Source organism: Paroedura picta, chromosome 6, assembly GCF_049243985.1.
Source record: "Paroedura picta isolate Pp20150507F chromosome 6, Ppicta_v3.0, whole genome shotgun sequence".
Classification (NCBI taxonomy): domain Eukaryota; kingdom Metazoa; phylum Chordata; class Lepidosauria; order Squamata; family Gekkonidae; genus Paroedura; species Paroedura picta.
In genome coordinates, this window is record NC_135374.1 from 119,027,407 (window position 1) to 119,049,811 (window position 22,405).

The following is a 22,405-nucleotide window of genomic DNA, read 5'->3' on the forward strand; positions in this document are numbered from 1 at the left end:
CTGGAAGAAATATAGAGAAATTTAGCTACCATGTAAGAGATAACTGGGTCTTTATCCCTAAACAAAAATCATCACTATTATCAGTTAACCATATACGTTAGGAAACAATGGGTCACTCGCTACCTGATTGGCCCTCAGCCAGGAATAGCCCTCCCCTGTAGCTGAGCCCCTCAGCGAGGAAGGACTGATAAGGAGTCAGCTCTCTGCCCCCAACTTTCTCCACCCCTCAGAATGTGCTGGGAGGAAGCTGAGCCTCAGGCATGGAAGGAGAGGGAAAGCACCAGCAGAAGCAGCAGCAGAAGAGTGAGTAGCTCAGGAGGGAGAGGAGGCAGAACAGAAAAGGCCCCAGTGAGTAGTGCAGGCATGGAGGTAGGGATGGAAGAAGCAGCAGCAGCAGCAAGAGTTGACCCAGTGAGTAGCTCCATCTTGGAAGATGAGGAGAAGAAGCAGTACAGCAGCAGCAGTAGCAGAAGAGGCAGCCCCACTAACTAGCTCAGGCATGGAAGTAGGGGAGAGAACCAGAGACAGCCCCAGTAAGTACCCTTGGCATGGAGGGAGGGATTGGTGGGGAAGCAGCTGCAGAAGAGAACCCACTGAGTAGCTCAGCCCTGGAGGGAGGGGGGAGCAGCAGCAGTAGAAGAAGAGGCCTCAGGCATGGAGGGAAGGAGAGGAGAAGTAGCAACAGCAGCAGAGGAAGAGGCCCCACTGAATAGCTTGGCCCTAGAGGGAGGGGGGTAGAAGCAGCAGCATTGAGGACCCAGTGAGTAGTTCAGCATTGGAGGGAGGATAAAAATCAATGACTGGTCTAATTTGACAGCAATGGTAGAAGTAAGCAAGTGGAGAGCTGATCCTTTAATAGCCCTTCTTGGCTCAGGGCTCCCTTCTAATAGGGGCTCAGCTACTGGGGAGGTTTATTCCAGGCTGAGGGCCAGTCAGGTAATGAGGGACCCGTTGATTCGGAAAATATATGGTTTACTGGTATGTTAGTTTGTCTCAATTTATCCAGATTTACAAGGGCATAAACGTGACTCCAATGATTGCTTGTGAAACCTGTCCCCAAGTACAGCTGAAGGAAACACTTTAAAATGTGCTCTTGAAAAGGGCCATCAGTGTTTAACTATGGAACTATTGGATAGATATGGGGCTGGGCTATCTCCTGTCCAACCTTTCACGTTATTATATAATGTGGAAATGTCACAGTTCCCTCATGGGATTCTGCGGGCATTTCCGCACATTGGTAAAAATAGCGTTATGCCGGCTGAATGGCATAATGCTAAATATAATTGTGCCTCCAAGCCCCTCCTCACGTTTTGATGTCTCACTCTTCTCTGCCGACTGTTCGCACTTCTCACCCGCCGCAAGTGCTGCTGGAAATGGTGGAAGAGAGCAATACGGTTTATATGCAACTCTCTTCTGCCTGTTAATCAAGCCAGGCAGCCCATCCCCATTCTTCATGCTTTAAAGGTTCCATAATGCCTGCTAATTTTTTTAGTGCATACTTCTCTGTTCCTATGCCTATGCATTTAATCATATTAGGATAGCGTTTTTTGAATGCTATCCCTTATAGAATCATTTGACAAATAAAAAAATTAATCTTGTTCCCAATTTTTTTTGGGGGGGGGAGCTTTAGGGAGGCTTGCTTTGTGCTACAATGTTTTGGGGAAAATTATTTCTGGCATTGCCCGCATGGTTGTCTGCCTATTTGTTGCTCCAGGATGTTAGACATTTTTTAAAAAGACATTCTCGTCCCCGGGAACAAGGGAGAGGGAGATAGGTGTGAGGGTGGAACGAGGCAAGCGCCTTTAGCACATTTTAGACTCCATAACTTCCCTCCACTGGTTGCCTGCAGGGCAGTGGGGAAAATCCCCAATTATGCATGCCCACACCGCTAGTGTGAGCATGGGCTGGCCTAGGGCCACGGAAGGCCCTGTGCGTACATGGGGAATGGCGGGGTGGCACGGCGGCAGCATGGTGTAGCTGCCGCCGTGCATAATGGGCCATAGGTTGGTAAATCCACTTTTTGGGATTCACCAGCTAGCACTTTAAAATGGAGGATGTAGCTGGCCCAGATGTTGCATGTTGGTAACGTCATATGGAGTGGCCGGAATATAACAACTACTTAAGGTAAGTATTTCACTACATTTAAAGGGTGCGGAAATGCCCTGTATCAAGAAGACATTGTCATAAAACAGCTTTAGCTGTTTTAAATATAAGTTCTAAGTCAATTGGCAGTTTTCAAGCAAAGTTTGGATACACACTTTTCTTGGATGCTTTAGGATGCTTTGGGTTGATCCAGCGTTGAGCAGGGGGTTGGACTAGATGGCCTGTATGGCCCCTTCCAACTCTATGATTCTATGATTCTATCAGATCTAGGCCCAAAGTACAGATATTTCCAGTAATTTTGATATTCCATGGAAGGTGTGAGGAAATTACTATTTTTTTTTTCAAATTCATCCCTTTGAATGCAGATGCATTTTCAACCAATAATTGAAGGTTATCCACCAGGCATGGGTTTCTGTCTTCAATAGGCTAGATTCTTGATGAATTACAACTTTTGGTGTACAACAGGGGGTTTAAATAATGCTCTCAAGAATCCTGATTGCACTTTCCCAAGTACCCTATAGCTTCTATATGGGCCATGCATTACTGGTATATGTATACATTATTAAAAGAACAACAAAACACTGATCACATTATATGAAATTGTCTAATTAGTCCATGTAACTCATTACACTGTCTAATTTCTTACTAGTGGAGCTCCAGAATGTCAGACAGAGATCTTTCAGACTACCAGATACTTTAACTGGGAATGCCAGGGATTGAACCTAGGGCCTTCTACATTCAAGTCAAGTGTTCTCCTTTGACCTATGACCCTTTCTGGGTTTAAACTCTTGCTGTAATTGTATCTACAGTCATAAGACAGATGCATGGTATGAACAAGTTGTATAGTTATATCATAATTTCAGGAGAGAATGAATCACTGGTGTTCAAGAATCTTTAAATAAGACAGGGTCCTATTAAATAAAAGAGTAAGGCCACCTGCGGAGGAGTTAGGGCGGGCCCTGTCCAGGATAAAAACTCAGAGGGCCCAATCAGGAGCCGCAAAGTGGCTCCTGATTGGGCCCTCCGAGTGTCCATCCAGGGCCAAGCAGCCAATGGGGAGGCGCGCAAAGTGCCTTCCTATTGGCCCCTCACCAGGACAGACCAAAATTCCATTCACCCAGCCCATTCTGGCTGCCAGTCTGCTCCTGACCACCAAAGGGAGAGGAGGTCAGCAGGGCTGCCAAGGGGGATGAGAACAGAGGCTTGGACAGGCTGCGCCAGCCCTTTTCGCCCCAAGGCTGTCCTAACTGTCAAGTCCAACTGCAAATTGCCTCAGAGCCCTGACAGAGCTGGCAGGAGGCTGCAGAGTGCACTCCCTCCCCCCTCCCTTCAGGCCTGCTGTGAAGGAACCTCTGACAGGCCCTGACTGAGGGAAGGAGGCCTTTCCAAGAGTAACACAGGGGAGACTGAGGGCCTTCCTTTTGTGGGGGGGGGGGGACTTACCCCTTCTGCCAAACAGTTGCCTGACAGAAAAGCCCCTTCTCACTTAAAATACTGCTCTGGCCAGGGGTTAGACACAGCCAAGCCATGTGTCTTTCTTCTTTGCAACTCTCTGCAGATTTGAGGCCACTGCACAACATTATTCTGCAGAGGAAGCTGGCTCTTTTGTCTCCTGTTTCATCTGCACAACAACCCTGTGCAGTAGGCCTCAAGTCTTTCAATTCAACAACAACCTGTGTGGGAAGCCTTAAATGTTTCTTCTCTACCACAACCCTGTCCAAAGTAGCCCTTTCTGCCTGGGGAGCTGATCTTTATACTCTGCAGGTGAGCTGTAATTCCAGGAGCTCTCCAGGCCACACCTGTAGGTTGGCTACCCCTGGGTTGGAAATATTCCTGGAGGTTTGGAGGTGGGACTTCAAAATCGTACAATGCCTCAGAGTCCAGCCTTCAAATGAGCCATTTTTGCCTGCAGTTGGTAGGGAGTGGTGCAGGAGTGTCCCTCCTGGGCTATGGGTTATGGCCTGCCGTTATCAGCAACTGTTTGTATTCTGGGGCGCAGACAGGCAGACCAGCATCAGTCCTGTGAGTCTGGAAAGTACAGGAAGATCTAAATAAATATTTACAGCCTGATACTAAATAGAGAACAAGTAAATGTCTGGAGCATGACTGGGGAAGGCACTGGCAAACCACCCCGTATTGAGTCTGCCATGAAAACGCTAGAGGGCGTCACCCCAAGGGTCAGACATGACTCGGTGCTTGCACAGGGGATACCTTTACCTTTACCTTTAAATGTCTGGAGACACATAGTAACTCAAATAGTAACTGGCAAATAACCTTGGCCTGGCAAATAAAAAAAACAGTATAAAAAACCTTACTAAGGTCAAGACTGCTGTGCACAGACAGTCTTCCTCTTAGGGTTGCCAACTTCCCTGTGAGTCTTGCTACCCCACCTCCCTCATGGGGAGTCTGCTATGGGGAGAGAAAGGGAAGACGATTGGAAAATGCTTTGAGACACCTGAGGCCTGCTGGGTCACTGCGGCCCATTCCCAGTTCTCTCAGATCTCTCACAACCCTACATACCTCACAGGTGGACTATTGTGGAGAGACAAATGGAAAAGGTGTTTGTAAACCGCTTTGAGACTCCTTTGGGTAGTAAGCAATAGGGTACAAAAATCCGTTCTTCTAAGGAGCAACCATGAAAGAAGCATGTGGGCACATAACATTTTACCAACAGTGAAAATATGGGAGACAGAAGGAACAGGGTGGACACCTGTGTACTGTGACTACCCTATGTGTATTAGGGCAGAGGGACATTTTGGTGAATGTGGCCTAATTCACACAAGAAGGGAAATGACGCAGAACTGGGGGGAATTGGTTGCCATGTAATCTTCCCCTAAGAAGAGTCTCCAGTCTGATTTTCCCTTCACATATCTGAGGACATGGCTCTGGAAAGCTCATCTGTAATCAGTATGCCACAATTCCCAAAGGTCAGTCCTCTCCCACAATCAACGAACATTCCACACCACAGGTTCTTGACACCCATATCTCCACACCCATGCCCTCATTTGCCACCATGCCACCACAATCTCCCACACAACACACATGACATCCCCATGCCCTTACAGACTGGACAACTCCTCCCCTTCCTCTTCCCACTGCCAAGCTCTAGCACCCGTTGTATTCTTGGAGACAATGAGCTTTGCCCCTAGTACTCATATAAATCAGTCAGTTATTGCAGGAGAAAAGAATGGATTGCTATGCAATATGCATACAAAATGTGTACAGTGCACTTCTATCAATGTACATAGGTATTTCCGCCTTGACCTAGATAGCCCAGGCTAGCTGGATTGTGTCACATCCCAAAAGCTAAGCATAATCAATCTTGGTGAGTCCTTGGATGGGAAACCACCGAGGAATAACAGGGTCACTATGTACAGGGGCAGGCAATAGCAAACCACCTCTCAATGTCTCTTGACTTGAAAACCCTACAGCAGGGGTAGTGTATTCATGGACTACAATTCTCATGCGCCCCTGCTGGCAGGGGCCATGAACATCTGGAGGACCACAGGTTGACTACTCTTGCCCTACAGGGTCACCTTGTGCTGGCCACAGCTTGACAGAACTTTCTACCACCACCACCTCTGAACATCACATGCCCTCAAAATCCTACAGTCTCCCTATAAGCCAGCTGAGATTCAGTGGGAAAATAAATAGGAATTTGGGCAGAGGGGGTAGGAAATGCAATGAAAGCAGCTCTAGTTCGAAAACTGATTTTTAAAATTGTTTATAAAAAAAATCAGATTCAAATGAATAGTGGGAAACAGTGTAGAGAACCCTCAGAAGGATGTAATGGAACGACAGTGAATCAGCTCATCCCTGATCATTTGGAGGGAAGGTAGTTAGAAATTTCACACACACACAACCTAGAGCAGTGGTTCTCAACTTGGGGATCAGGACCCCTTTGGGGGTTGGACGGTCCTTTCACAGGGGTCGAGGCAGGGCGAGCAGCTTGGCCAGGGGGTGCACCGCCACTGTTGCCACTCTTCTTGCAGTTGCCTGCGCTTTGCCGCCAGCCGCTCCAGCAGCTCTTCCAGCAAGGCGCAGTCTCCTGTGAGGCGCTCCAGGTGGTGGTGCAGCTTGGCGGCCTCAGGCCCTAAGCAGTGGTAGCGCAGTTCCTGCAGCTGTGCGCCCAGCCTCTTCAGGCGCGCTTGCTCACTGTGCAGTACGTCCCGCTCTAGCACCGCCTCCCTGCGGGCCCGGCTCAGCTCGGACCCCACCAGCCAGAGCTCAGCACCTCCTCCTCCATCACGGGCTGCCGCTCCTGCCTGCACCGTGCCGCTATCTCCCATGCCAGGCCCTATTCTCCTCCTCCAGCACCCGCACCTGCCCCACGTAGGCACGCAGACAGCAGTTCAGATCCTGCAGCTTGCCCTCCTCATCCCGCAGCTTGCCATGCAGGGTAGATCGAGATAGAGCATTTGTCTGTCTGGAGCAGCGGAAAAGAGCGAGATCGGCATGGTAGGACAAGAGGCAGAACTGAACTGCGAAATCCCAGAAAAAAACCAATGTATATAGAATCATAGAATCATAGAATCATAGAGTTGGAAGGGGCCATACAGGCCATCTAGTCCAACCCCCTGCTCAACGCAGGATTAGCCCTAAGTATCCTAAAGCATCCAAGAAAAGTGTGTATCCAACCTTTGCTTGAAGACTTCCAGTGAGGGGGCACTCACCACCTCCTTAGGCAGCCTATTCCACTGCTGAACGACTCTGACTGAGAAAAACTTTTTCCTGATATCTAGCCTATATCGTTGTACTTGAAGTTTAAACCCATTACTGCGTGTCCTTTCCTCTGCAGCCAGCAGAAACAGCATCCTGCCCTCCTCCAAGTGACAACCTTTCAAATACTTAAAGAGGGCTATCATGTCCCCTCTCAACCTCCTTTTCTCCAGGCTGAACATTCCCAAGTCCCTCAACCTATCTTCATAGGGCTTGGTCCCTTGGCCCCAGATAATCTTCGTCGCTCTCCTCTGTACCCTTTCAATTTTATCGATGTCCTTCTTGAAGTGAGGCCTCCAGAACTGCACACAGTACTCCAGGTGTGGTCTGACCAGTGCCGTATACAATGGGACTATGACATCTTGTGATTTTGATGTGATGCCTCTGTTGATACAGCCCAAAATGGCATTTGCCTTTTTTACCGCTGCATCACACTGCCTGCTCATGTTTAGTTTACAATCCACAAGTACCCCAAGGTCTCGTTCACACACAGTGCTACCTAGAAGCGTATCCCCCATCCAGTAGGCATGCTTTTCATTTTTCTGACCCAGATGCAGAACTTTACACTTATCTTTATTAAATTGCATCTTGTTCTCATTTGCCCATTTTTCCATTGTGTTCAGATCTCGTTGAACTCTGTCTCTATCTTCTGGAGTATTTGCCAGTCCTCCCAATTTGGTGTCATCTGCAAACTTGATGAGTAGTCCCTCCACCCCCTCATCTAGATCATTAATAAATATGTTAAAAAGTACCGGGCCGAGCACCGAACCCTGAGGTACCCCGCTACTCACCTCTCTCCAGTCTGATGAAACACCATTGACAACAACTTTTTGAGTGCGGTTCTCTAACCAATTCCCTATCCACCTAACGATCTGAAAATCCAGATTGCAGTCCTTCAACTTATCCATCAGAACATCATGGGGAACCTTGTCAAAAGCTTTACTAAAATCCAAGTAAATGACATCAACCAAATTTCCCCGATCCAGCAAACCTGTTACTTGGTCAAAAAAGGAAACTAGGTTGGTCTGGCAGGACCTGTTGGAGACAAATCCATGCTGACTTCCTTGGATCACCAAATTGTCCTCCAGATGTTTGCAGATCGCTCCCTTTAATATCTGCTCCATTATCTTCCCCACAACAGAGGTCAGACTCACTGGTCTGTAGTTTCCCGGGTCATCCTTCCTCCCTTTTTTGAAGATCGGAATAACGTTTGCTCTTTTCCAGTCCTCCGGGACATCTCCAGTCCTTAAAGAGGTTCCGAAGATGATGGACAAGGGCTGTGCAAGTTCTCTGGAAAGTTCTTTGAGTACTCTCGGGTGCATTTCATCTGGACCAGGGGATTTGAACTCATCCAGTGCAGCTAAATGCCTCTCGACCACCTCTCTATCCATGTTAACCTGCCACCCAGACACTATCCTTTGGCTACGGCCATCTCTAGATGTGCCTAAACACTTAGACCTGTGGGAAAAAACAGATGTAAAATAGGCACTAAGCCTTTCTGCTTTCTCTGCATCTTTCGTTAGAGTTTGTCCATCCGCACCCAACAGCGGGCCTATTGCCTCCTTTACTTTACGTTTGCTCCTCACGTAACTGAAAAATCTTTTCTTGTTACAATGGGCTTCCCTGGCCAATCTTAGCTCACTCTCAGCTTTGGCCTTTCTGATGATTGATCTACAGTGCCTAGTAACCTGTAGGTACTCTTCTTTAGAGCTCTGTCCTTCCCTCCATTTCCTGAACATTTTCCTTTTCTTTCTTAGTTCCTCTTGAAGTTCTCTGTTCATCCAAATAGGCTTCTTAGAGCTCCTGCAGTGTTTTCGTCTTTCTGGAATAGTCATTGATTGAGCATGCAATAGCTCTTGTTTGAGTAGCGCCCACCCTTCACATGCTCCCTTCCCACCCTTCACATGCTCCCATATACAATCATGAACAATGGATCTTCAGTTTTTGTTTAATTTCTGTGAAAGAACCTTTGCATAATGTTATGGCTGGGGATCACCATAACATGAGGAACTATATTAAAGGGTCACAGCATTAGGAAGGTTGAGAACCACTGATCTAGAAAAAGGCAGTGATGTATTCTGGTAATGCAAAGCACTCTTAGAGACCCTTAGAAATTAAGCTTCCAGAAAGTTCACAGCAGGGCAGGAGGAAGAGATGAATGTTGTTCAGGAGACAACTCAATGAACAAGTTACTGGAGAGAGCAACCTTCTTTTCATCCTTATGGCTTCTGTGCAGCCCCACATGTAGGTACTGCACAATTGCATGCTGTCATGTTGGTGGGATGGACCCTGTACATTCAGCACCACCCTTGGCTGTTCTTCTGCAGAGTAATATCCCCTCAGCTGGCCCTTTCTCCTCCAGAACCAGCCCTGAGGTTGAACCCGCCCGATTAAGGGACATGGGATGCTGTGTCCTCTATCAGCGTTCTCTGTTTTCACATAAGAATGTGAAGTACCATTAGAGATGAATTAGTAACCTTTACAAAAGGTGATTCCCCTCCCCTTCCTACAAGCCAAAATTTTAATGACATAAAGGGGGGGGATCTGCTTTATACTAGTTATTTTTGTTCAGGACTCTTTCCCCCCCTCTTCTTTGCAAGGCATAAATGATTGGAGCTGTCAAAAAAAGTTCTGGTGCTGTTTCATTAAGGAAACTTTTCCGAAGCTATTTCTATTCATCATCACTCCTAGGAAATTCTATATGAAGAAAGGAAAATTAATAGCTGCAGGAAATCTTGTTAGTTGGGACAGTTATCTGTAACCGTGAAAAGATAGCTTTAGAAATGCTTCTTTTGCTATTAATAGCAAGCAACTCCCAAGCCCTTTGGTTAAATATAAATAACATTTATTACTTACACTCCATATCTGTATAAAGGTTTCAATTACAAATTTATTTTGATTGCACTTTCCTTTTCTTTCTAGGAGGAAGAACAATTCTGGTGGCCATTGCTAAACAATGTGGGTTTTGCCTGAAGGTCGTATCAACCCCCAAGTCGAAAGAAAGAAGGAAACAAGTAAAATTAATTAATTACATTCATTTGTACCTCACCTTTCTCTTAATTGGGGAACCAAAGCAGCCTAACCAGTCTCTTCTCCTCTTTTCTAAGCCTGACAACAGCAAGCCCGTGAGGTAGGTTAGGCCAAGAGTGTGATTGGTCCAGGGTCATCTCAGGAGCCTCCACAGGTGTCCCAAGCACTGGTTGGACACTGTTTGACACAACTCCACATTGTTTCAACACACTGGACAGAGACCATAGAATCAAAGGGCTGAAAGTTGCCTTTGAGTCAGCTGTTGGGCCAACACTTTTGCAACTGACAAAGTGTGCATGCACGTGAAGCTTATAGTCCAGTCCTATGCAGAATTACTCCCATTTGGCACATAAGATTTAATATTTAAGACCTGCTGTGAGATTATATTATAAACTAGCAAGAAAGGTATGTTGGGTCACATGGTCAGGAAAACCTAAAGAGATGGGAGCAAGAAGGCTGGGAGTTTCATAAAAGTGAAATACTGAAGGCTCAATCACAAACAATTCCCTTGAGAAGAGCCAAGGTGGCTCCATAAGCAGTTCTCAAATGATTTGAGAAATAAAATAGAGTCATATAAGAAATAGAAGGAAGACCTTATTACCAATGATGAATATAAACAAATAACCAATAATTGTAGGGAGAGTGTTAGAAAAGCTAAAGCTCAATATGAGCTTAGGCTAGCAAGAAATGCTAAACATAGCAAATAAGGGTTCTTTAGTTATAATTCAAGTAAGAAAAAGAATATGGACACCACAGGACCACTGTAAGGACAAAAAAGTGAAATTATAACAGATGATGAAGAGAGGGCTGAACTGCTTAACTCCTATTTCTCCTCAGTCTTCTATTGTGCTCAATGTGGCAAAAACGTAACTCAACGGAGGATGGGAATGGTGGCCTAGGATCACTGTTAAATTAAACAAAGTCTTCTGGACCAGATGAATTACATCCAAGGGTACTAAAAGAACTTGCAGAAGTAATCTCTGAACCTCTGAACATTATGTTTGACACTTCTTGGAGGTGAAATGCTAGATGATTGCATGCAGGCAAACGTTGTCCCCATCTTCAAGAAAGGGAAAAAGGAGGATCCAGGTAACTATCGACCCATAAGCTTGACATCTGTAGCTGGTAAAATTTTGGAACAAATAATCAAACACTTAGTCCTTGAGCAGCTGGAACTGAGAGCTGTGATTTCTACGACTCAGCATGGGTTTTGCAAGAACAAGTCATGACAGACCATATCTCTTTCTTCAAGAAACTGACTAACTTGCTGGATCAGGGGAATGCCATGGACAAAGTTTCTCTTGATTTCAGTAAAGCTTTTGATAAGGTTCTACATGATATTATTGTTGACAAGCTGGATCCTAATTCTTTTAGGTGAATAAGTAACTGGTTGACGGATCATACCAGAGGGTACTTGTTAATGGTTCAGCATCTTCCTGGAAAGAGTGACAAATGGAGTACCCCAAGGATCTGTCCTGGGGCCTGTGTTGTTCAACATGTTTATAAATTATTTGGATGTGGGATTAGAGGGGATACTTATTAAATTTGCAGACGATACTAAACTGGGAGGGGTAGCAAACACAACAGAAGACAGAATCAGAATACAGGATGATCTTGATAGTCTCAAGAAGTGGGCTAAATTGAATAAAATGAAGTTCAATAAGGACAAATGTAAAGTTCTTATAGAATCATAGAATCATAGAGTTGGAAGGGGCCATACAGGCCATCTAGTCCAACCCCCTGCTCAATGCAGGATCAGCCCTAAGCATCCTAAAGCATCCAAGAAAAGTGTGTATTCAACCTTTGCTTGAAGACTGCCAGTGAGGGGGAGCTCACTACCTCCTTAGGCAGCCTATTCCACTGCTGAACTACTCTGACTGTGAAAAAATTCTTCCTGATATCTAGCCTATATCGTTGTACTTGAAGTTTAAACCCATTACTGCGTGTCCTCTCCTCTGCAGCCAACAGAAACAGCATCCTGCCCTCCTCCAAGTGACAACCTTTCAAATACTTAAAGAGGGCTATCATGTCCCCTCTCAACCTCCTTTTCTCCAGGCTGAACATTCCCAAGTCCCTCAACCTATCTTCATAGGGCTTGGTCCCTTGGTCCCAGATCATCTTCGTCGCTCTCCTCTGTACCCTTTCAATTTATTCTACGTCCTTCTTGAAGTGAGGCCTCCAGAACTGCACACAGTACTCCAAGTGTGGTCTGACCAGTGCTGTATACAATGGGACTATGACATCTTGTGATTTTGATGTGATGCCTCTGTTGATACAGCCCAAAATGGCATTTGCCTTTTTTACTGCTGCATCACACTGCCTGCTCATGTTTAGTTTACAATCCACAAGTACCCCGAGGTCTCGTTTTTTGACCCAGATGCAGAACTTTACACTTATTTTTATTAAATTGCATCTTGTTCTCATTTGCCCATTTTTCCATTGTGTTCAGATCTCGTTGAACTCTGTCTCTATCTTCCGGAGTATTTGCCAGTCCTCCCAATTTGGTGTCCTCTTCATTTAGTTAGGAAAAAGCAAATTGCTGGAAGGGAAGGGAGCATGTGAAGGGTGGGCGCTACTCAAACAAGAGCTATTGCATGCTCAATCAATGACTATCCCAGAAAGACGAAAACACTGCAGGAGCTCTAAGAAGCCTATTTGGATGAACAGAGAACTTCAAGAGGAACTAAGAAAGAAAAAGAAAATGTTCAGGAAATGGAGGGAGGGACAGAGCTCTAAAGAAGAGTACCTACAGGTTACTAGGCACTGTAGATCAATCATCAGAAAGGCCAAAGCTGAGAGTGAGCTAAGATTGGCCAGGGAAGCCCATTGTAACAAGAAAAGATTTTTCAGTTATGTGAGGAGCAAACGTAAAGTAAAAGAGGCAATAGGCCCACTGTTGGGTACAGATGGACAAACTCTAACGGAAGATGCAGAGAAAGCAGAAAGGCTTAGTGCCTATTTTACATCTGTTTTTTCCCACAGGTCAAAGTGTTTAGGCACATCTAGAGATGGCCAAAGCCAAAGGACAGTGTCCGGGTGGCAGGTTAACATGGATAGAGAGGTTGTCGAGAGGCATTTAGCTGCACTGGATGAGTTCAAATCCCCTGGTCCGGATGAAATGCACCCGAGAGTACTCAAAGAACTTTCCAGAGAACTTGCACAGCCCTTGTCCATCATCTTCGGAACCTCTTTAAGGACTGGAGATGTCCCGGAGGACTGGAAGAGAGCAAATGTTATTCCGATCTTCAAAAAAGGGAGGAACCCGGGAAACTACAGACCAGTGAGTCTGACCTATGTTGTGGGGAAGATAATGGAGCAGATATTAAAGGGAGCGATCTGCAAACATCTGGAGGACAATTTGATGATCCAAGGAAGCCAGCATGGATTTGTCTCCAACAGGTCCTGCTAGACCAACTTGGTTTCCTTTTTTGACCAAGTAACAGGTTTCTTGGATCGGGGAAATTCGGTTGATGTCATTTACTTGGATTTTAGTAAAGCTTTTGATAAGGTTCCCCATGATGTTCTGATGGATAAGTTGAAGGACTGCAATCTGGATTTTCCGATAGTCAGGTGGATAGGGAATTGGTTAGAGAACCGCAGTCAAAGAGTCAATGGTGTTTCATCAGACTGGAGAGAGGTGAGTAGCGGGGTACCTCAGGGCTCGGTGCTCGGCCCGGTACTTTTTAACATATTTATTAATGACCTAGATGAGGGGGTGGAGGGACTACTCATCAAGTTTGCAGATGACACCAAATTGGGAGGACTGGCAAATACTCCGGAAGATAGAGACAGAGTTCAACGAGATGGAAAAATGGGCAAATGAGAACAAGATGCAATTTAATAAAGATAAGTGTAAAGTTCTGCATCTGGGTCAGAAAAATGAAAAGCATGCCTACTGGATGGGGGATACGCTTCTAGGTAGCACTGTGTGTGAACGAGACCTTGGGGTACTTGTGGATTGTAAACTAAACATGAGCAGGCAGTGTGATGCAGCGGTAAAAAAGTCAAACGCCATTTTGGGCTGTATCAACAGAGGCATCACATCAAAATCACAAGATGTCACTGGTCAGACCACACTTGGAGTACTGTGTGCAGTTCTGGAGGCCTCACTTCAAGAAGGACGTCGATAAAATTGAAAGGGTACAGAGGAGAGCGACGAGGATGATCTGGGGCCAAGGGAACAAGCCCTATGAAGATAGGTTGAGGGACTTGGGAATGTTCAGCCTGGAGAAAGGGAGGTTGAGAGGGGACATGATAGCCCTCTTTAAGTATTTGAAAGGTTGTCACTTGGAGGAGGGCAGGATGCTGTTTCTGCTGGCTGCAGAGGAGAGGACACACAGTAATGGGTTTAAACTTCAAGTACAACGATATAGGCTAGATATCAGAAAAAAGTTTTTCACAGTCAGAGTAGTTCAGCAGTGGAATAGGCTGCCTAAGGAGGTGGTGAGCTCCCCCTCACTGGCAGTCTTCAAGCAAAGGTTGGATACACACTTTTCTTGGATGCTTTAGGATGCTTAGGGCTGATCCTGCGTTGAGCAGGGGGTTGGACTAGATGGCCTGTATGGCCCCTTCCAACTCTATGATTCTATGATTCTAAACACACCAATATAGGATGGGGGAGACTTGTTTTGGCAGTAGCATCTGCGAAAAGGATCTAGTAGTCTTAGTAGACTATGCATCGAACATGAATCAGCAGTGTGACTCAGTGGCTAAGAAAGCAAATGGGATTTTGAGCTGTATCAAACTGAGTATCATTTCCAGATCACGGGAGGTGATGGTACTGCTGTACTCTGCTCTGGTTCTGCCTCACTTGGAGTACTGTGTTCAGTTTTGGGCACCCCAGTTGAAGAGGGATGTAGATAAACTGGAGCATGTCCAGAGGAGGGCAACAAAGATGGTGAAGGGTTTGGAGACCAAGACGTATGAAGAATGGTTGGGGGAGCTTGGTCTGTTTAGCCTAGAGAGGAGACAACTGAAAGGGGATTTGATAAACTTCAAGTATTTAAAAGGGTGCCATATAGAGGCTGGAGCAGAGTTGTTCTCTCTTGCCCCAGAGGGACCAACCAGAACCAGTGGGATGAAATTAATTCAAAAGTAATTCCATCTAAACATCCTGACAGTTAGAGCAGTTTCTCAGTAGAACAGGCTTCCTTGGGAGGTGGTGGGTTCTCCATCTTTAGAAATGTTTAAACAGAGGCTAGATAGCCATCTGACGGAGCGGCTGATTCTGTGGAGGCTCAAGGGGGTGGCAGGTGACAGTGGATGAGCTGTCCTGTGAGTGTCCTGCATAGTGAAGGAGGTTGGACTAGATGACCCATGAGGTCCCTTCCAACTCTATGATTCTATGATTCTAGAAGAGCTCAGGAGGCATCATGGTTGTGTCTCTGTGGAACACACAATTGGAAACTTCTTCTATTATAGGAGGAGGTTTGGCTTAGAAGGACTTAATCTTTTCTGGAATCTCTCAATATTTTCTAATCATCCCCAGCCCCCATGGCAACCATTTTGTTGTGGTACCCACTACCTCGTCTCAAAATGTCACATGCCTACAGACTCAGGTTGGTTGAAGACCCATGCTCTAAACCAATGTTTATTGCTAGAATCTATTTAAAAATGACAATAAATCAATTGTGATAATTCTCTGAGAATCTCTTTGGATACGATGGGTTCTCCTTCCTTAATTTTTTTTAAGCAGAGGCTAGGTAACCACCTCACAGAAATGCCGATTCTGTGAATTTAGGCAGATTGTAAGTGGGTGGGCAGAAGGGAGTGTGTCGGTGCTTGGCTCTTGTGGCTCTTTCTTGCATGTCCAGGGAAATGTCGATTCCTACTTTGGGTTTGGGGGGCAGATTTCCTCCAGGCCATACTGACCATGGATTCTGAGCCGCCGGGGAGGGCGGCATATAAATAAATAAATAAATAAATAAATAAATAAATAAATAAATAAATAAATAAATAAATAAATAAATAAATAAATAAATAAATAAATAAATAAATTCTGTTTTGGGGGGGAGAGGAATCTCCTGGAGTTGAAATTGGGGTCACTGTGGGTGAACAGATAGCTGTGAATGTCTTGCTTCTGCAGGGGGTGGACTAGGTGACGCTGGAGATCCCTTTCCGAATCTATGATTCTATTAATAGAATCATAGAATTGGAAAGGGCCATACAGGCCATCTAGTCCAACCCCCTGCTCAACGCAGGATCAGCCCTAAGCATCCTAAAGCATCCAAGAAAAGGGTGTTTCCAACCTTTGCTTGAAGACTGCCAGTGAGGGGGAGCTCACCACCGCCTTAGGCAGCCTATTCCACTGCTAAACTACTCTGACTGTGAAAAAATTTTTCCTGGTATCTAGCCTATATCGTTGCACTTGAAGTTTAAACCCATTACTGTGCGTCCTTTCCTCTGCAGCCAACGGGAACAGCATCCTGCCCTCCTCCAAGTGACAACCTTTCAAATACTTAAGGAGGGCTATCATGTCCCCTCTCAACCTCCTTTTCTTCAGGCTGAACATTCCCAAGTCCCTCAACCTATCTTCATAGGGCTTGTTCCCTTGGCCCCAGATCATCCTCATCACTCTCCTCTGTACCCTTTCAATTTTATCCACGTCCTTCTTGAAGTGAGGCCTCCAGAACTGCACACAGTACTCCAGGTGTGGTCTGACCAGTGCCGTATACAATGGGACTATGACATCTTGTAATTTTGACATGATGCCCCTGTTTTGTTGTTGTTGTTATGTGCGAAGTCGTGTCCGACCCATCGCGACCCCATGGACAATGATCCTCCAGGCCTTCCTGTCCTCTACCATTCCCGGGAGTCCATTTAAGTTTGCACCTACTGCTTCAGTTACTCCATCCAGCCACCTCATTCTCTGTCGTCCCCTTCTTCTTTTGCCCTCCATCGCTCCCAGCATTAGGCTGTTCTCCAGGGAGTCCTTCCTTCCCATGAGGTGGCCAAAGTATTTGAGTTTCATCTTCAGGATCTGGCCTTCTAAAGAGCAGTCAGGGTTGATCTCCTCTAGGACTGACTGGTTTGTTCGCCTTGCAGTCCAAGGGACTCGCAAGAGTCTTCTCCAGCACCAGAGTTCAAAAGCCTCAATTGTTTGACGCTCGGCCTTCCTTATGGTCCAACTCTCGCAGCCATACATTGCAACTGGGAATACCATAGCCTTGACTAAACGCACTTTTGTTGGCAGGGTGATGTCTCTGCTTTTTAGGATGCTGTCTAGATTTGCCATAGCTTTCCTCCCCAGGAGCAAGCGTCTTTTAATTTCTTTGCTGTAGTCCCCATCTGCAGTGATCTTGGAGCCCAGGAAAATAAAATCTGTCACTATCTTAATTTCTTCCCCATCTATTTGCCAGGAATTGAGAGGGCCGGATGCTATGATCTTTGTTTTCTTGATGTTGAGTTTCAAGCCAACTTTTGCACTCTCCTCCTTCACCCGCATCAACAGGCTCTTTAGTTCCTCTTCACTTTCTGCCATTAGAGTGGTATCATCTGCATATCTGAGGTTGTTGATATTTCTCCCTGCAATCTTGATCCCAATTTGTGACTCCTCTAATCCCGCCTTTCTCATGATGTGCTCCGCATACAAGTTAAATAGGCAAGGCGACAGTATATAGCCTTGCCGCACTCCTTTCTCAATTTTGAACCAATCAGTGATTCCATGTTCAGTTCTCACTGTTGCTTCTTGACCTGCACATAAATTTCTCAAGAGACAGATAAGATGCTTTGGTATTCCCATCTCTTTAAGAACTTGCCACAATTTGTTGTGCTCCACACAATCAAAGGCTTTAGCATAGTCGATGAAGCAGAAGTAGACGTTCTTCTGGTACTCCCTAGCTTTCTCCATGATCCAGCGTATGTTGGCAATTTGATCTCTAGTTCCTCTGCCTCTTCGAAATCCTGCCTGTACTTCTGGAAGTTCTCGGTCCACATATTGCTGGAGCCTAGCTTGTAGGATTTTGAGCATAACTTTGCTAGCATGAGAAATTAGTGCAATGGTGCGGTAGTTTGAACATTCTTTGGCATTGCCCTTCTTCGGGATTGGAATGTAAACTGACCTTTTCCCATCCTGTGGCCATTGTTGAGTTTTCCAAATTTGCTGGCATATTGAGTGTAGCACTTTTACTGCATCGTCCTTTAAGATTTTGAATAGTTCAACTGGAATGCTGTCACCACCACTAGCTTTATTATTGCTCAGACTTCCTAAGGCCCATTTGACTTCACATTCCAGGATGTCTGGCTCCAGGTCAGTAACTACCCAAATGTGGTCATCAGGGATGTGATGCCCCTGTTGATACAGCCCAAATTGGCATTCACCTTTTTTACCACTGCATCACACTGCCTGCTCATGTTTAGTTTACAATCCACAAGTACCCCAAGGTCTCATTCACACACAGTGTTACCTAGAAGCGTATCCCCCATCCAGTAGGCATGCTTTTCATTTTTCTGACCCAGGTGCAGAACTTTACACTTACCTTTATTAAATTGCATCTTGTTCTCATTTGCCCATTTTTCATTTCCCCATTTTTCCATTGAACATGCAAGTAATATTCCTTCCAAGCAGCCCATCCAAAGATGTTTCAAAAGACAAAACCATGAAGTAGAGCAGCCCTTTTCAAACCTTTGACCATGAAAGAGCCCCTGAATAAAGTTTCAGGCTTTGAGGGGCCCCAGAAGTGATGTCAGCTGGCCACACCTGCCTGCCACACACCCAGAAGTGACATGTGACCAAATATGACATCACAACCCACATTAACAGGCAGGCTTGAGAAGGCCTGAAAGGGGAGAGCCAGGAGGCAGCTTAATGTGGGAGGCGGCATGCAGGTTCCACCCCTTCCATGCACAGAAAACATGAGAGAACTCATGATTGGGAGTGAGGAAGGGGAGCAATGAAAGTGGCCAGTACCTTATCTAGGGGCCAAGTCCATTAAGGCGGGAGTGGAAATGCCGCGGACCCTTTCCAGAGCTCCCATGGACCTCTGATTGGGAATCTCTGCAGTAGAGGATGGGTTAAACTCTCCCTCTCCTCTCTTTGTGGCTACTGATCCAAATTAGGGGTCAGCTGCAAGCTGCAATTTAGCATTGAACATGCAAGTAATATCCAATTTCATATATCCCACGATCCCTTCTTGTTTAGACCTGGTCACTCCTCTGTCCTTCTTTCTCCACAAGTCAGAACCACATCCCATATTACACCTCAGTTATGGAGCGAGTACATCTAATGCATGCTTTCTTAACTAGGCTTTCGTGAATATTCTTGATGGCTCTGGAAGGATTTCACAAATAGGTGGGAATCAATTAATTTTCAATATATTTGTAAAATGTGTTGAACATTTATTAGGTGATGTGAACATATATGGTTAAGTTGACACGCACATCCTCCCAAAAGGGCCAGTGATGGGCCTGGGGGGGGGGAAGGGGCGGAGCCCTGGGTGGGCCTGTACATAGCTATGATGCCCAACCATATTCCGTATGATCGTACCACTTCCGGGGGTTCTCAAAGCCTGAAGAATGTTTCAGTCGTTTCTCAGTGGTAAAAAAGTCAAGAAAGGCTGACCTAGTGCATGCAGTAAAAAAAATACATTTGGTAATTGGAAATGAAAGTGAGGATTAATTTCGATGACCTTAATTTGGTGTGCAGTCATAACATCCCAGCAGCCGATGTGGTGTTTTCCCCCCAAGGTGCACACAGTGGCTTGGAGAAGAATCTGATGGTTGCGTCATCAACACTCCTTGTAATGCAACTGGGGAGAGAAATCTCAACAATGCAGGGCATATCACGCCAGCAATTTAACATTCCCCCCCCCCAGACAGCCAGCATCAATCATCACTCAGAATCAAGAAATGTCAAGGTGCTTTAGAGATGAGACTCCTCAAGGATACAAAGAAAAATGTGAGTCGACTTTCTTATGTCGCATGATGATTACTGCATTTTTTAATTTTGACAAAATCCCAACTCTTTTATATCCTGATGACTGTGTGTGTAGGTGTGATGGGCGGTGGGGGAGGGGCGCCACATGCTTCGTGAGGCCGAGGCAAAGCGCACCAATTTTGAGTTAGATCTCTCGCGGATTATTTATTAGCCCGATTGTCACAATATAATGTTGTCTTCAGATTGTATATTACACGAGCTGCTCTGACAGCACGCCATTATTTAAGCTATAAATACTGACGTGGGCTTTTTAAACCCATCATATATGTTGGTAAGAAATAGCAAGGCATTTTTCAAAAATGGAAGAAAATAAACAAGCCTGGCCAAATGGTTCCTCAAGCATTCTACCAATAATTTGTGGCTGCCTCTGTATCTTAATGACAGGTGCTTGTCAAGGGCTATGTAGCTTCAATAAGAAGGCAGATTTTGTACATCAGTAAATGCCTCACACATATTCATTTGTTCCCCTGTCAGCCTTTGTGTCAAAAAGCCGTTTAGCATGCATCAACCCAGTGCTGGCTTCCAGGGAATGAATGTATAAAGACCGAAGAAGAAGAGTTAGTTGTTCTACCCCGCTTTTCACTGCCTGAAGGAGTCTCAAAGCAGCTTACAAGCACCTTCCTCTCCTCAAAACAGGTACCCTGTGAAATCTGAAGTAACATCTGGACCACTGGGAAAATACTGGCCTTCTCCCCATTTTAGTACCATTGATCTGGTTTCAAATTAGAGCAGCAAAGAAATTTTGCACTTGTAGTTGAAATAGTCCATTGTTACTATGTTCCTCAGCAACATCCAAGAAAAGCTGATGGACACAATCAGAAAGAGTAAATCATATGGGATGCCTGAGGCAATGCCACTTCAGATTGCATGTGTGGACTGATCTGCCTGATAAACAAATTTATTGAAAACCAGAAAATCAAGGCAAGAAGATCAACCTTCTCTATGTCTATATATTCATTTAATATATTTTCTCTTCTTTAGAGGTGGTTTTCAATGCAATCAAGAACAGTAAATAATCCCAATCAAAAAAGAAAATCAGTAAAATATAAAGCAACATCATAAAAATGATGTTGGGAGCCCGATATTTAAAGGAAATTTCTGACCTGAGGTGATAGGGGGCTGATCCTACCTTGTCCAGGGATTGGACAAAGAGCTTGATGGTCGGTAATGATCATGGCCGGGTCCCAACAAAGAAATGGTTGCTGAGACAAACCCTGGGAATATTTCCTGTCTAGAAGGGCTGATGGCCCATTTCTGGCAAATCCTGGATGATTGCTTGTGCCTGGGGGTAGTAGTAAGGGAAAGGACAAAGACCAAATCTTGGATTAGATTTGGTGTTGAAAGATGGTGGCCAGTTCCCTTTACAAGAGTGGATGGGTGGAGGGGTGTTTTGGATGGGGTGCCTTTGTCTCTCTATACTTGCCAGGTGTGCTGACAAACTCCTCTTTTGTTTGCAAGCAAGTGTGCTGGAGGAATCCTAGCTCCAAGTCCTCCTTGAGAGCAAGAAGTAGATTTAAGTTGCTCTCCCATTATGCTTTGCAAGGCTTGACCTGGCTTTTTCTCTCTGGTACCAGGGTCTGCGCAGGAGTGTCAGGAAGGGTTGACACGGGTGTGCCAGACTGTGGTGGAGGGGTGGCGGCCCACATAACACCTCTGGATCCTGTTATGGAGAAAGGTGCGTATCCAGCTGAGAGTTGTGCCCCATATTCCCATCCCAGCAAGGTGTCAGGATCAGCCCCTCTGATCTCTGCCATGATTTGTGGTTGACCAGAGAAACTCCATGTTGTTTTGATGTGTGTTGTTTGAAGAACCTTTTGTAACCCTTTTTGCAACCCTGAACTATTTCACACTGCTCTGTGTATCCTTTCATGCTGTGACACTTTCTTGTAAATGTTGCTCTGCGCTTTGTTATCTGAAAGGGAGGGCGCCAGTCCCCCAAAGCCACCTGGGCCAGAGACGGTCTGGCAGGAAGCCCAGGAAGCCCACCTGTGAGAGGGGGGTAATTCTACCCTGGGAAAAAGGGGGCATTTGGGTGGGAAGGATGCATTGATAACTGCTTGCTTGCCATGAATCGATTAGATTACAGATGTCAGAGTGTTCAGATCTACTTCCAATAAAGCTTTCTATTAATCCAGAAGCCTAGTTGTGAGTCTGTCTGCCTTTGATACAAGGCGGTGGACCAGCAGTTCATGGTTGACCATATCAAAAGCAGCCAACCGATCTAACAGAACCAGCAAGGCTGATCCGCCTCAATCCTGCTGTCAACAGAGATCATCCCTCAAGGGGATCAGTACCATCTCCATCCCATGGCCAGGACAGAAGCCAGACTGGTATGGGTCGAGTGCCGAGGTTTCCTCCAAGAACACCAGGAGCTGGTCCACCGTGACCCTTTCAACTACCTTGCCCAGGAACGCCAAATGCGACACTGTCCAGTAGCTGGCCAGGTTCCGCAAGTCCAGAGATGGTTTCTTAAGGAGAGGAAAAATCACTACCTCCTTCGGCAGTGCAGGGAACTCCCCAGTAGACAGGGAGAGATTGATGATATCTCTGAGCTGTCGTCCTACCTGCTAGTCACCTTTTTTTGAAGAGCCAAGACAAGGAGCAAGTGGTAGCCCAACT

At 45.7% G+C, this 22,405-nt stretch overlaps 1 protein-coding gene and 1 long non-coding RNA gene across 2 annotated transcripts in view; one reads left to right on the forward strand and one right to left on the reverse strand.

Moving 5' to 3' along the window:
- Positions 1–22,405, reverse strand: part of LOC143840835 (uncharacterized) — a 218,589-nt gene that overhangs the window by 15,773 nt on the left and 180,411 nt on the right. The window lies entirely within an intron of this gene.
- Positions 182–21,752, forward strand: LOC143840799 (uncharacterized). Its single transcript, XR_013232425.1, has 4 exons — positions 182–303; positions 9,745–9,836; positions 19,537–19,747; positions 21,361–21,752. It is a non-coding gene; the product is annotated as an uncharacterized LOC143840799 (long non-coding RNA).